Raw genomic sequence first — 5,813 nt, forward strand, 5'->3', positions numbered from 1 at the left:
TGTATACTATATATTTTAGATTATCCCCATAATCAAAGAGTACAGAAGCTGATCCCCATTACTATGGAATACTTTTTAGTAATAGAAGTGTGGGTCTATTGATGTGTAACAAACCACACCAAACTCTAGTGACTATAAGGGTAGCTGTTACTCTTACTCTATTAATGAAGAAATTGAGATGCAGATTTTATATGACTTTCCCAAGCCATGCAAAGCAAATAAGAAGCACATTCAGAACCCAAATATAGATCTTCTAACTTGCTATTCACATGTCTCTACTTTATCCACTTTGATTAAATCAAATGCAAATTATTGTAGATATTTGTTAAGAAATGTTACTGGTAAATGTCCACTATCTATTCATGGTATTGTGTTAATGGAGTTGTCTTATTGACTGACTATAGATGCCTTAATACCATATTAACAGCTTCTCCAAAAGTAGATTCTAAAATCTAACACAAGATTTTAAATAAGGCACAGATCAAGAAATCAGTTTAATCTGTATATATTGCTCTTCAAATATATAACTCGGTGGTCTATAAATCAATTTATTACATGTAAATCTTTTTTTATTCAGCAGTTTCTCTAAGATAAAGTTGTTCATAAGGCTACACAGTTTCTGAATTAATGTTGTCTCAGGTCCATCTTTTAATTTATAAACTCTCTACCTTGGCTTGTGTTTAAACCCTGGGAATAGAACACAGCTACCTAAAGGACTAAACCCTTTTCTAACTAGAATCAAGTAGTGATCCTTTAAATGGTAAGTTTGAAATTTTCAAGCCTCAACATGAACTAAATTATGATTTGAATTTTTTTTTTAATTTAAGCATTAAAATAGAAAAGCATATTTTCTCTTATATTAGGCTATTTTAAAAGATACACTATTCAAATGCAGAGCTGGTGTGTGTGTGTGTGTGTGTGTTTCTTGTAACCAATCCACCTGTAGAGTACCTCAATGTTCACTACATTTTCATTTGAAATAAAGTATGAGAGATAATTAATAATGTCAAATTTACTTATCTGTGTCTATGCTCACTAATTAGTTTCAAGTAAAATATAGGCTTCTTGAACAAGTGGCTATCAATTGATTAATGCAGCTCAATGAAATGTTTTCAGAATTATAATTTGACTTGTTTTACTTTTAAACTCAGACTCTCTTGTATTGATAGCTATAACCTCAGCTTCTTTTAAAACCAGGATTTTGGATGTGATCTAAGAATTTTCGTAAACGTAAGAAATTTGCTTTGTCCTTGATTTTTCAAAATGCCTTTGCTTTTATCAGGTGAGGGAGTAAGAGTGTTGTTTTCAAAGCTAATTATAATTTAAAAGTCACTACTGAACACCACCACTAATAAAACAAAAAAAATAATAATAAAGTTGTTTCTCTATAGGGAAGCAAAAAAGAAAGTAGGAGCCAGACTGCCAAGATTCCACAGTACTATATTGAATCTAACTCTGCCATTCACTAGATGTGTGATTACAAATGGAAGATATGCAGGTAAACACTTCACTGAACTAAGAATGAAAAAAAAATGTACAAAAATGGGAATTAAGTTCTTTGTAAATCGAGTTCTTTTGCTTTGCTATTTATAACAACGATTCTACATTTTTTCTTCAGACTTTCCAATAGTACCTTTATTAGATTGTAATTGATTCACCACAACCCATTAATTCTCAGTCAAAGTAGAATAATGTTCAAAGGAGAGACACAGTTGACATAGTTATGGCTGTGTCAGCACATCTAACATAATTTACTTTAATAGAGTTTCCTACTTGGCTATCATAAAGCTTCTGGGTGGAGAATTTGAGTGTCAGATTTTAGCCAGAATGACTCTTTCCTTCTAGTCAGTTTTATAAATGCCTGCTTATTGGAGATTTGAATATGGACATAGAAGGCAAAGAATTATCTCTTTCACATGATATCTCTCTGGGAGGCAATGCAATTTAATGGAAAAAAAACACAGTATAAGAAATATGAATACTCAGTTCTAGATCTACTCCCTATTTATCCAATATATGACATTGGAAAAATCAACGTCTCAATTTCCCTACTGTAAAGTGGGAAAAAAAAATTGCCTCTCAAAAGTATAATAATCAAATTAAATGATGTGTGGAAGTTTAAAATAATTTTTGCTATCTACTTTTTGATAGTACAGAGTTCTGAAAATATGTAAAAATTATGAAGCATAACTGAAACCACCATCTAACTCAACTAGATGCTTAGCAATATTGTTGCAACTGCCTATATGTTCCTTCCATAGTCAGTCCCACTGCCTCCTTCTGTTTACTCTCAGCTGCTTTTAAGACCCACTCCTTGCCTTTTAGTTTTTGAAACTTCACTACAATGGTTCAAAGTCTGTGGATTTCTTTTAATATATTTTGTTTTGTAATCATTGTTTCCTAGTAAGTATACATAGACATATGTTAGGCTTTCTTATTCTGTTTTATCTATTACCTCTTTTTCATTGTTTTCTCATCTACTTCTCTTTCTATGCTTCATTCTCAATAATTTCTTCAGCTCTATTTCCAGATTAGTAATTCAGTTGTGGGCTGTGTCTAATCTATTATTTGACCAGTCTTTTTAGTTTTTGAGTTTGACAATTATACATAATTTAATTAAACTTCTAACATTTGTTTGTTCCTTTATTTATTTTGGATTTTATTAGTGCTTCGTATATTTTTGGATGTAAGTCCTTTATTAGATATGTGCTTCGAAAATATTTTTTTCCAGTCGGTAACTTGTCTTTTCATTCTCTTAACAGTGTCTTTTGTAGAGCAGATGTTTTTAATTTTAATGCATTCTAGCTTATCAAGTTTTTATTCCATAGATCATGCTCTTGGTGTTGTACCTAAAAAGTTATCACCAAACACAAGGTCACCTAGATTTTTCCTATATTCTATTTTAGAAATTTGAGTTATACATTTTATATATAGGTCTATAATCTATTTTGAGTTATTTGTTGTGGAAGATATAAAACCATATTTAGATTTGGGTTTTTTTTTTTTTTTGGATATACACATCTAGTTTTTCTAGCACCATTTGTTGAAATGTTTATCCTTTATCCATTGAATTACCTTTGCTTCTTTGCCAAAAGTCAGTGGATTATATATATGGGGGTCTACTTTGGGGCTCTCTTTTTTGTTCCATTGACAATGCGTGTATTCTTTTGCCAGTACCATACCGACTTGACTGAAGATTTATAGCAAATCTTGAAGTTGGATAGTTTCAGTATACCGACTTTGTTCTTTCTTAGTTTTCAGTTGGCAATTCTGAGTCTTTTGCCTTTTGATATAAACTTTAGAGTTAATTTGTTAATCATCAAAAAATTAGTTGCTAGGATTTTGAATGAGATTTCGTTAAATCCACAGATCGAGTTGGGAAAAGCTAACATCTTAATATTATTGAGACTTCCTATCCATGAACACAAATGGTGTCTTCATTTATTTAGATCTTTGAATTTTTGTCATAGTGCGTAGCTTTTTTTATGTACAAATTATATATATTTTATTAAACCTAAGTATGCTTTTTTTCTGTGCTTATATATGGTGTTTAGTTTATAATTTAAAATTTCATTTTTTTCTTTCTAGTACATATAAAAAGGCAATTGACTGTTATGTATTAATTTTGTAACCCACAATCTTGCTGTAGTTTTTTATTAGTTCCAAGAGTGTTTGTTTTTTAATTTTTAATTTTTTTTTATTTTTCAATTACAGTTGACATACAATATTATATTAGTTTCAGGTATACAACATAGTGATTAGACATTTATGTAACTTATGAAGTGATCACCCCAATAAATCTAGTACCTATTCAACACCATAGTTATTACATTATTATCGACTATATCCCTCATGCTATAATTTACATCCCCATGACTATTTCATAACCACCAGTTTGTACTTCTTGATCCCTTCCCCTTTTTCCCTCAAGCTACAACACCCTTTCAATTTGGCAACCATCAAAATGTTCTCTGAACCTATGACTTTGTTTCTGTTTTGTAGATAGTACAGAACCCTATATATACTGTTTTTTTTCCTATACGTACATACCTATGATAATGTTTAATTTATAAATTAGGCACAGTAAGATATTAACAATGATAACTAATAATAATATAGAACAATTATAAAAATATACGATAGTAAAAGTTATGCGAATGAGGTCTCTCTATCTGATAACTGATCCAATAACAGAGATGGATACTAAGTGACTAGTGGGAGGGGACATAGAATGGGTAAACTAGACAAAGGGATGATTTATGCCTGGGAAGGATGGAGCAGAATGGCACGGGACAGGACTAGATTTCATCGCACTACTCAGAATAGCACACAATTTAAAACTTATGAATTATTTATTTCTGGAATTTTCTATTTAACATTTACAGACTGTTTGATTGCTGGTCACTGAAATTGCAGAACGTGAAACTCCAAATAAAAGGGGACTAGTGTATATGATAATGCTTGGCTCATGTTAGATCAGGGGTCCCTAACCCCTGGGCCGCAGGTCGGTACTGGACCATGGACTGTTAGGAACCCGGCCGCACAGCAGGAGGTGAGTGGTGGGCAAGCAAGTGAAGCTTCATCTGTATTTGCAGCCGCTCCCCAGCGCTAGCATCACCGCCTCAGCTCCACCTCAGATCATCAGGCATTAGATTCTCATAGGAGCATTGGTCTCTGGTGCCAAAAAGGTTGGGGACCGCTGTGTTTAGATGATCTTGAAACATTAGTTTTATCTAACACCATACAATCCTCTGCCCCTCCCCCCAAAATTTATAAGGGAGTGAAAAAGTTTTCTCTTATTTGTAAGCATCAGAATCATCCTCTTGACATAGGCAAAAGGATCCTTAGTGTATTTTCAAAGCTAAAAAGAAATGAGTTCTCTCACCATAGAAAGGCGACATCATAGAAGGTTATAAAGCTTATAGCAGCAGCACCTGTGACAGGTGTCATGTTAGAAACTGGAGAACAAATTAAAATGAAACCTCATCCTCAAAGAATTCCCTCTAGAGTGGGGGAAGACAGAGTAACTTAAACAGGCAAGTGCATTACACTGTGGTAGATGCTAAGATGGAGGTACATGCAGAGTGCCATGAGAAAACAGGTAAGAGTCTATGGCCATGCCACCCCGAACAAGCCCGATCCCATCTGATCTCGGAAGCTTAGCAGGGTTGGGCCTGGTTAGTACATGGATGGGAGACCACCTAGGAAGATCAGGTGCTGTAGGCAGAAAGAAAGAAAGGAGAGAGAGAGAGAGAGAGAGAGAGAAGGAAAAAGAAAGAAAGAGACAAGAGCCCCTATTATGGGGTTAGGGTCAGGTCAGGGGAGGCTTTTCAAAGATGATGACAGCCGAGCTATGTCCTGAAGGATAAGGAGGGATTTTGAAGGTAGAAAACTATAGGCAAGAATATTCCAGAGAGTAGTAACAGTGTAAGCGAAGGCAGAGACTTATGAAAAAGCCTGACATATGAGAGAAACAAAAACATGCTATTATGACACTTGATAGCAATTCAGAGAAGACTTCTGCACTCAAGTGACTCTAATTTTCATACAAAAGGTAGGACATTCATATGCAAAAAATACAGCATACAGTGGTATAGACAAGTGGTAAAAAGAAGCGTTTAGGGATGATGGCGGTGATGATGGATCACTCTGAACCAGTTTCTGGGAGTTTAATGGGGGAAAGGGGAATACGACTGAACTTTATGTGGAAACTAAGACCTACACTAGAAGAAAGGATGTAGAAAACATCCAAGGCAAGAGGAATGACAAAATCAAGAAACTTCTCAGGAAGGAAACAGTGTACCACATGGCCC

The 5,813-nt window shown here is 34.0% G+C and overlaps 1 pseudogene; it reads left to right on the plus strand.

Annotated features, from left to right (window-relative positions):
- Positions 1-5,107: 5,107 nt before the first annotated feature.
- LOC112470347 lies at positions 5,108-5,226 on the plus strand (annotated as a pseudogene).
- Positions 5,227-5,813: the final 587 nt, after the last annotated feature.

The sequence above is a fragment of the Pteropus alecto genome, unplaced genomic scaffold, assembly GCF_000325575.1.
Source record: "Pteropus alecto unplaced genomic scaffold, ASM32557v1 scaffold1950, whole genome shotgun sequence".
Taxonomy (NCBI): Eukaryota; Metazoa; Chordata; class Mammalia; order Chiroptera; family Pteropodidae; genus Pteropus; species Pteropus alecto.